Source organism: Hesperophylax consimilis, chromosome 9 (assembly GCF_061612785.1).
Source record: "Hesperophylax consimilis isolate HC1 chromosome 9, BYU_Hcon_1.0, whole genome shotgun sequence".
NCBI lineage: Eukaryota > Metazoa > Arthropoda > Insecta > Trichoptera > Limnephilidae > Hesperophylax > Hesperophylax consimilis.
The window spans coordinates 4,442,217-4,452,725 of record NC_142844.1 but is presented as its reverse complement, the minus strand read 5'-3'; the positions used below and the strand labels follow the sequence as shown (position 1 = coordinate 4,452,725).

The following is a 10,509-nucleotide window of genomic DNA, read 5'->3' as shown; positions in this document are numbered from 1 at the left end:
CCAAGTTCACGTTCAAAATGTCCTAATCTAGTTATTATCTACGTGAATAATAAATAATATAATGTAATAAATATAATGTCCTGTACATTTAATTATGTACCTACTGTAAAATGTACAGAAAAAACTATGCAATTTAAAATGGAGTTGTACAAATAAAACTTGACAGCCATAAAAATATTTTTATTTGTAAGGTGTGTTTTTTTTTTACAAAAACCTCTTTTCCATAGTGTAAAGTAAAATCACAAATTGATTTTTTAGGGTACTGTGCAGTGTTGAGCTAACTCCTTATTAAGCTAACTTTTCGGACAGCTTTACAGTGTCCATAATTAGGGCAAATGATACAAGATGATAGCAAATAAATCGTGATAATATTTTTAGCCGTGAAAATCTAAGATCATAAATATAAAAAAAGGTTTGTTTCTTAAATAAGAAAAGATAATATCCGTTGGTATCGTTGTCTTCTTATTTAAATCACAATAAAAAGCTTTCATAAAGGTTTTTATCCTACACAACAGGGTTTTTTAACATAGTTTTTCTATCCCTGAAACATGGTTTTCCATTTTTGGGATATGGCATCACTGAGAATTTGTCACATTTGTCAGATTCGAGAACTCGAGAGTGCAAATTCGACGTCAGTTTGCAGATGCTGGGTGGAGCTTTAGTTTGTTGTATTATAATAATAATATCATCATGTCTCGTAGTATAAATTAAACTAATGTGGCTTCTGGTCCCAAATATAAATACAATATTATTGAATAAATGCACTGGCAGTGTTTGTTTTAATATTATATTATTTTTTCCGAAAGTGGTGATCTAAATAGTGAATAAAATATTTTGGATCAAGATTAATTAAAAGGTAAGTCTGAATTATTTTACATTAGATGGACTTATTAAACGTTTTGTTAGACTTTTGGAATGGAACCCACACATTACTAAATAACATATATTTTATAATAAGCGAGTATTTGCAGAATAAGCTCGTTCTGGCTAGAGTTAGCGAACTTCCACATTATATTTATCTGCAGTATCTTTGGTAATGCATAACAAATAATATTTATTAGTAAAATTGGTTTTATCGGATAAAATGCAGTGTGTAACAATTCAATAGTCATTATTTATAATTTTTTTAGTTATTGAGTGTTATATATTTTAGTTTTTTGCACTATTAACCCCATAAAACTATCAATTTAATAAATTATATTTTGGTCCTTCGATTATACCATAACTAGCTGACGTGTACCCGGCGTTGCACGGTTTTTTTTAATGATTTGGAATAAACTTTTAAATTTTTGAATTTTGTGATAAACATGAACTTTTCTCTACTTTCTATAAATATAATATGCATGTCTTGTATAAGAAAACTTCCGGAAAAAAATCTTTATATGATTGTGAAAAACTTATCAAAATACTTTGCGCAGTTTAGAAGAACTAAGCGCCTAAACAGACAGACGCGAATAGCGACTTTATTTTAAACTATTTAGAGATAATATTATACTATATTTCTGTCGCTTATCATTCCTTGAAATCACTGAGTACCGCGGTCGTTCTGCTCGAAGCAATATACTAATAAAACGGAGAAATCCATGAATTTTTTTTAACCCTTCATTGGTTTATAAATCACTTTATGTTTCACGTTTTTTGTTTGGGAATCCGCTTACATTATCATAATGTATATATAGTCAGGGAGGGAAATGTCCAATCACACCTTTCAGTCAATGGTGGGTATTACAAATTTATCTGTGCAATCTGGGGATGTGGATACAATGTAAAAAAAAGTTTGTTATTACTCTTTTGGTCGCCTACATAGTCACAAAAAGTTCGTAAATATATACCTACATAATTTTCTCTAGATGTCGTCATTTCGTCCTGTGCAGTTTTTATAATTTTTAGTTCCGAATTTTTGAACTTTAGAAACAAATCTGAAAAAAAACATGTTTTTTTTCCACATTATTTTTCGAGTGAATAATAAGCACAAAAGTATACTTACACGTGAATAATAAGCACAAAATGATACTTACACGTGTTAAAGCTCTCAAAAAGGGATTTAACGACGAGTCATGGTGCCGACAGACGTAGCTATAAAAGATCAAAAGATATTTGGCTTGGCGTATTTCGGCATATCGCTCGCCGTACATTTCCAATTGAAATGTATGGCGAGCGATATGCCGAAATACGCCAAGCCAAATAACTTTTGATCTTTTATAGCTACGTCTGTCGGCCCCCTTAATCAGTCCATGGTTCATTTTATATTGGTTTTGTTTTTAAAATTCTTAACAAAACATTGATCCGATTCGAAATGAATTTAACAACATTTTAAGGATAACATTAAGTGAAATTATTTCTGTTTTAGCTTTTAAAAAGTGTATCAAACTAGGTATTGCATTTTATGGTTAGTACAGTATGCGCGGTTGCTGTAAAATAGGCATAATAACATGATCACATCAGCGTCTAATCTTTTAATTTGGGATGCGGGCTCTGTGCCTCCTGTGTGGGAGCTAATGTAAAATAAAATATCTAGCGTCAATCAATGTGATATTATGGATAAGAAAAAGTGTCGAATGCAGGAAATTCAATCGATTCAATTTAAATGAGTCGGTAATGTGGTGGCAAAAGATAATATAATTATTTATCAGTGATACAACTTTACAGGGTGCAAATTTTTGTCATAATTTATAACCATTGTTTCATGATTGCAAAAAGCTACATTTTCTCTTAAATTCTTTTGCCAAACGTCACAGACTATATTTATTGCGATTGTGATTTTCATATGACATGTAGGTATTGATATATTTTCATGACTTCGATTTTTTCTGGGAAACTCCGGTACGCTATCCGGTATATATCAGGTATCCTGCCACACAGCATCCCCAAAAGGGAAATTATTTTCAGTGTGGTGTTAATGTTAAAAACCTTTAAACTGCAGGGTATATTCATTCATAGGTTTTTAATGCTTTCATGTATTGTCTACTTTCAATCTCAACACGAAACACTCAACTCTGTTGTACCTAACCTACCCTACTTGCATATTAAAACCTATAAATAGTTACTACCTCTAAACCCCTTTCGTTATACAGGGTGCGTCAAAACAGACAATGCAGTTTTGCTATTGAAAAAACGGCACAACGTACAGACATGTGGTTTATTTTATTCGGTACATCATGCCATTTTATGCATCAATCATAAATTGATGAAGGTGGTTTCTGAAGTTTTCCTTGGGTTCTTCCGAGGTGTGAGGCCAATGTTGAAAAACATTTAACTTCAGGTAGCCCCACAGGAAGAAGTCGCAAATTTCAGCCGGAAGGCCCGCTTGTTGGCTACGAAATAACGACAATTTTCAAGAAACGTGTGGACGGCGCATCCTCGGTGTTGTCCTGACCAAACCATGGTAACGACTGAAAACGGCACGATTCTCCCGATACAATGAGACTCCTCCCAGGTTCCTAAGGAAGTCGGAACACGTGTTCTTCAAAATAATAATAGTTCCGCATCTCGTCCGTTATATTTATTGGAACAAGGGCAATTAGTGACATTTTCAATTCAAAATCTTATCCTTAGCATGGCCCTAGAGAACTGTACATATACCCTTTATTTTATTAAGGCGAAGTTTAATGCCAAATCACTACTTTGATAGCCTTTATAACGAATCGGTGTAAATTATGAATACCAAAAAACATGCTTTAGATAAATTGAAGGTTTTCCTATCGCTTCGCTTGAGTAGAACACAAATAAAAAATAAATTACTAAATAAAAAATATTAATGCAAACTACTAAAAAAAATTTTTTTTCAATCGAAACGTACGAACGCATAAAGGAAACAACTTTAAAAAATACAGTATTATAGCTAAGATTATCTATGACAGTTGCACTTGATTAACTTTTTTGCTTTCTTATAAAATTATTTACAAAATAAATAAAAACCAGTTTTGTGCTCGAAATCGAACGTTTCTAGACTCCGTTTGTCAAGCGATTTTAATGCCTATTACCTACGATATAAGGTATACCAAGAATATACACATTTTTGGCTTGTAGCTTTCTCTTAATGATAATAATATAACTAAAATAAACATGTTTTATTCGTCGGGGATACTATTTATAATAAAAAACGCACATTTACTTAGTGCGACTATACTTACAAACTTCAAGGAAAAACTCATTCGCTAAATATTGTTTCTGCGGCGGTCACATGAACATATTTTAGCAATCAGTGTGATTTGTTTATTTTATCTGAGATACACACAGGGCCGCCGAGAGGGCACGTTAGCCAAGTCCGAAACTTGGGGCCTGGGCCTAAGGGGGGCCCGGGACGGGGCCCGGATATTTTACTAAAAAATGCCAATGACACTAGGAACGGACGTGGGCCGGGCGCCCAGGCCCGCACGCTCCGTAGGCCCAACTGTCAGAGCGTGTTCACACACAGCACACAGCTATAATATGCGAGGGATAGCGTATTTCGGCATAACGTTCGCCGTACATTCCAAATTGGAATATATGGCGAGCGATATGCTGAATTACGTCATCCCACGCATGTGTGTGAACACGCTCTCAGAGCGTGCCACTCACAGCTCAAGCTACAAGCACGCCATGCCGGCCGGCCCGCTGTGGGAGGGGCGATGCAGCCGCCCGCCGCGCCCCCGCTCATACTCACCCCCGGGCCCTACCGACCCGATCGGCAGACCGTCGCGTCGGCAATCCGTCGGCGACAGTCATAGCGGAATCGCTGCGCGCTGAGTTTGGTATGGTTTTATGGTTTAGTCAGGTTAAGTAGTGTTTCGTTTGAACTGTTTGAAGTAAAGTGATCGTTGTGGCGTTGTGTCATTGTGAAGTTTTAAGTGAAGAACGAAGCGACTCATTCATATAACACTAATAATGAGCTATCGCTATCAGCACAACTCAGGGGCCTTGAAAAGAAAGGAGATGGAGAAACGTTGTCAAGAAAAGGTCAGAAAACATGTGATAGTTTTTTTTATTAAAAGTTCTTCCTGTTCTAGTTCTAGCACGAGCCAATCGTTTACAAATTCTAACGCCCAGCTGGAGCCTGATAACATACTCAGTTGTGTTTCAGACGAAACTCTCCCATCTTCTTGCCATGAAAATTTAATTATTGATAAATCTGATGTAGATGAGTTTGAACTGAATATCTCACAAAACCCTGACAACGACAAGCCTTCGCCTCTATTGTATGATATTGGCCTAAACGAAAATTTGAATTTTCAAATACAAGATGTGAATGAAGCTATTCTCAATGGCACATTTTTTAAACTCCCAATCTGTTTTCCTACTGACTTTGATGGGAACTATTTCCCTCCCTCAGCTTTATATTGCACATTAAAGAATGGGGAACAAGTAAAAAGAGATTGGTTGGCTTGGAGTGAAATTAAAAATGCTTTGTATTGCTTTCCATGCCGTTTATTTAGTAAGTTGCCATTGGCAATGAGATCTGTATTGGCATACCCTGAGGGATATAGTGGAGATAAATACTCTTGGAAGAGGGTTCATGACAACTGAACCCCCACGAAAAAAGTGCAAATCACAAATCATGCTACATTCAGTGGCGAAACTTAGAAAATAGCTTACTTAAGAACAAACCAGATGTAAAAACTCACCTCACAGAAGATATTGAAAAAGAAGCTGCCCGCTGGCGGGCTATTTTAAAAAGGATTCTGCATGTAATTTTATTTCTGGGCGAAAGAGGGCTGCCTTTAAGAGGAGACTCAAATTTGGTTGGTGACCCTAGAAATGGAAACTTTCTAGGAATATTAGAGCTTATCGCCCACTACGATTCTATTTTGCACGATCATTTGACAAAAGTACAACAATCGCAGGCAGAAAAAAAACGACTCCAAGTTCATTACCTTTCAATGGAAATTCAAAATGAGTTTATTTTGAGCTGTGCAAACAAAGTTGTCCAGACAATTGTAAAGGAAATCAATGAGGCAAAATAATTCTCTGTCATAGTTGACTCAACTCCTGACTCGGCACATATTGAACAAACCGTGTTTATTTTCCGATATGTTACTCGTTACCTTGAAGGAGAAGAAAACGTTCACAAAATTAACGAGAGGTTTTTCAAGTTTGTCGACTGCAGTAAGAAGACAGGAGAAGCAATCGCAGATTTAATACAGTCTACACTTAAAGAGCACGATATTCTACTTAAGAACTGCAGGGGACAAGGATACGACAATGCGTCTAATATGAGTGGGATATACAAAGGTGTGCAGAGCAGAATCTTAGCTTCATTCTCATTCTAAAACAAGATGGTCTGCAAGAGTTGATAGCGTGCGGCCTTTTGCTGCTCATATTCCTGGACTGAAAGTTGCTCTTAGTAAGATTAAAGAGCTTTATCTCACTCCTCAAACTTTGGCCGAAATTAAGGGCATTGAACAGTATATGAATACATTTGAATGTCTACTTATGTCTACGACATGGTTTAAAGTGTTGTCTGAAATAAACTCCTGGAGTGTAGTTTTGCAAGCGAGACAAGCAACTCTGGACGTGGAAGTTGTCAATTTGCAACACTTACCTAGTTGAAAACCTATCTACCCTTCGTTCTAAGTGGACTAGAATATTAGAAGAGTGTGAACTTGTAGCTGAAAATATTGGAATTTCACAAGAACTCCCAAAAAAAAGAAAAAAGACAAAAGTTTTGGCTGATAAAAGTCATGAAAAACAGATTGATTGCCCAGAAGAGAACTTTAAAATTAATGTTTTTTATGTGTTGTTTGACAGTGTCATTGGAAACTTGACCCGGAGATACAAAGCTGTCAACAATATTAATGAATTGTTTAAGTTTCTTTGGCAATACCCAAGTATGACTCAAGAAGAACTAAAAGAAAGGGTGAAAAACTGGCGTGATCTCTATAAAACTGATGTATCTGAAGAAGAAACGCTTTTGGAAATTGAACACTTAAAAACTATTCAACCAGGAAACTTTTCAGAACATTTAAATCCACTGCAGTTACTAAATACTCTTTCAAACCAAAAACTGTCAAATCTCTTCCCTAATGTAGTAATTGCCATTCGAATTTTCTGTACTCTGCCTGTAACAGTTGCGGAAGCAGAAAGATCTTTTAGTTTGTTGTCTAGAGTGAAAAACTTTTTGCGTTCCACAATGGGTCAAGAACGTTTAACAAGTTTGGGAATGTTATCTTTAGAAAATGCCAGAAACTTGGATTTTGATGATGTTATAACTAGCTTTGCAAACAAGAAAAGTAGAAAAGCAAAATTTTAGATGACAATTTTTATTTGCCTATATTATTTTTTTATAGTTTGTGGAGTTTTTACTATAATTTTAAAAATATTCCAATTTAGTATTCCATTACTAACGTATCTGTGTTGTTATAATGTATTTTTTTTATTTGAATTTTATTTTAGTAATTTGTACATTTAAGGTTACCAATTTCTAATTAATTATAATATTTCATATTGCAGTTAATTAATTATAATATTTCAAATTCACTATATTTTTTCTTGTTTTATGTAGCTCCTACAATACATCTTGAACTTTTCAATTGGTGAGGACTTTAGAATTTCTGGTAGTGTGTTATATAACTTAATTCCTTTGTACAGCAAACTGTTTTGCGTATTCGTTTTGTCCTTTTTGTTTAATCTTATTTCCTTGCTAGTCCTTGTGTAATGTCTGTGAATGTCCTTAATATATACGATTTTATTTGAGAAGTATTTTGGTAACATGTTGTTTAATATTTTGTGAATAAATATCAACGTGTTCAAGGTCAGTATTTGTTTCACGGTTAACCAATTAAGTTCCTTTAACATTTTAATTATTTTTAAAAATCTATTTCTTTGGAGTTTTATTCTCATTACTCTGTTTTGGAGAATTTTAAACTTTTTCTGTTCTCTTTCATGTCAGAGGAAAAGGATACTTGATCATTAGTTGAAGCGTGGAGCAATAATAGGCCACTTGCATCATATTTTTTAATTTTTTTTTCCGGTTAAGGAAAATATTCTAAGACATTCTGTATTATTATTATTTTTTTAATCGTATTTTTGAAACCCTGGGGATTTTTTGAAAATTTCAATCCGAAAAATCAGACCTTTTTTTATAAACCGGAAAGACGGGACATAATTTTATAGGTGAGAAAAAACAATGATTACATAGCCGAAAATCATTTTTAAAAAAAAGATCGTTTTCCACACGAATGACACAGCAGAATAACGAGGCATACCAAAAATATTACATCTCATAAATATTTTTTTCCTTGATCCATCTTACTGATCATAAATCATTATAATGTACAACGTCTACATTAATAAATCCAATGTAATATACTTGTACTTGTAAATTATAATAATAATAAGAATATTATAAAATTTGATTTTGATAAAATCAGCACCATAACCATTATACCTCTAAAACACGTACCGACATCTAAATTGTGCGGGGTTCTCTTCACATCTGTCAAAAATTCAAACCAAATGAAAAGTTCGCAGAGAACAAACAATAAATCTAGTGAACGAATTCAAAAATTCGCCTGAAATCAAAGTGATGCCATATAAAAAAATTAAATCAGTGTGGAATTTTACTAAATTAATAGGAACATTTTCAGTAGACGGGACATTTTCATGTAGTGACGACACGAGCCCAAATAATGGATTTATTTATTTAAAAATAAAAATAAATGTACATTTCTACAAAATTTTACTAAAATTTTCGTAATCTTAGTAAAAAGATCTATCCACACGATTTTTTCCAAGTCGTTATGAAATCCATGCAAGTGGCCTATTGAATTGTAAATGGTGATGGCGATTTTTCTGGAAATTTTAGGCCGGATTCTTCCCAAAAAACATATCTTTTTGCCAATTTTCTTTTGGGTATATTCGGCATGTCTATTGAAGTTTAGTTTGGAATCTAATATTTGAACTCCTAAGTATTTGATTTCAGTAACATTTTTAATAATTTCACCATCAATTTTAATTTTGCTTTCACTGAATGTCTTCTTATTTCCAATCACCCACAGACATAGGAATTAATAGACGAGAAGATAAAGGCGAGGGGTAAAATCAACTGTTGAAGAACGAAGGGAGTGAAGATGACTGTGATTCGTCAATAAATCAATCTGACAGTAAATAGGCATCTCGCATTATAATATCACCATTTACTTCTTAAAAGTAAAATCTGCTTTGAATGAATAGACATTTTTACATGGGAGCGCAAATTACTCGCCACGTTATGAACAAATTTGCGAAGTCCAAATTCGGCAAAGTAAGGCAGCTTCTATATTCAGAGTCGTAGTTAGTTTCAGAGTATTTAGTTAAGACACTTTTATAAATGTTCATAATTTACTTCCCAGCAACCAACCAGCTTTGTGTTTCGCGTCCAGACGTTTCTCGATGTGATAGTAACAACTGATTCATATTATACGATGTGAATATGCTTAAAATAAAATAAAATAATGCTTATATATGGAATGTAATACGACAATTGGGTTTATTCTCTTTTTTCGCATCTGTTTTTACCAGTTTTCATAGTACAAGTAAACATTTTGCCGTGTTATTTCGTAAAATGAACCGATGATGCCTCGACCATAGTTCGCACAAGAATGATGACGTCACGTTTTCAAATATCACTTGAGGCCGTACGCGAGCCCAGCCGGCTCAATGGAACCGGTATGGGGAGTGGGGATAATACGCTTTTAATCACTTAGGGCAGGTCTACCTAATATTCATATGTCTATGCAATCACCATACATTTTGTTTTTAATTTAAGCTTATTTATTTTTAGCCATCTTGATACATCATCTAGTTCAAGGCTGCCCAACCTTTTTAACAGTTGGGCCAAATTGACGATTTTGAATCACTGGCGGGCCACTGAATACCTGTCGGTTCCTATTTCCATGGGGGGGGGGGGTTGTTAGAGAATTTCTATAAAACATAATACCCACAAAAAAAATTCAAATGAGTGCTCCCCACAATTTGAAATCCATGGGGGGGGGGGGGGGTTGTTACGGAACTTCGCTGAGAAAAAATTCCGCAATTTTTCGAATTCCATGGGGGGGGGGTGGCTACAAGATTCATTTCGGACGCAGTAAATATTATATCAAAAACCGGTGTATTTTTGTTTAAAAAGTAAGTTCAAGAGGTTAGATTTTTTTCGTCGCTGATTCTTGTTCTGAGTAGCCTGAATAGCGATAAATCGCCTTCGTTGGCAACAATGGTGACCGCGCGCAAGCTGCATTGTTTGTTTTACCGCGGGCCCGCGACACTTTTTCAAATTGCCGGATTGGCGGGTTTTTTGTTTGGTTCACGCGGGCCACATTGTGGCCCGCGGGCCTGGGGTTGGGCAGCCTTGATCTAGTTCATTATTTAAAATATTTATTAGTTCTTTATAGTTATCTCCAATTAAGTATATAAGTGTATCATCGGCAAATAGTCGTACTTTGCATTTTGAAAATATTTTCACCATGTCATTAATATAGACTTATAGAGTATGAACAATAGGGGTCCAAGGATCGATCACTGCGGTACTCCTAATTTATTTTCCAATGGTTTTGA

General features: G+C 34.8%; 1 protein-coding gene across 1 annotated transcript in view; it reads left to right on the top strand.

Annotated features, from left to right (window-relative positions):
* Positions 1–613: 613 nt before the first annotated feature.
* LOC149420816 (prolyl 4-hydroxylase subunit alpha-1-like) overlaps positions 614–10,509 on the top strand; it is a 75,378-nt gene continuing 65,482 nt past the window's right edge. Inside the window, exon 1 of the mRNA XM_089635230.1 lies at positions 614–856. The gene's annotated coding sequence lies outside the window, so the exon portion shown is untranslated. The remainder of the gene's footprint in view (positions 857–10,509) is intronic.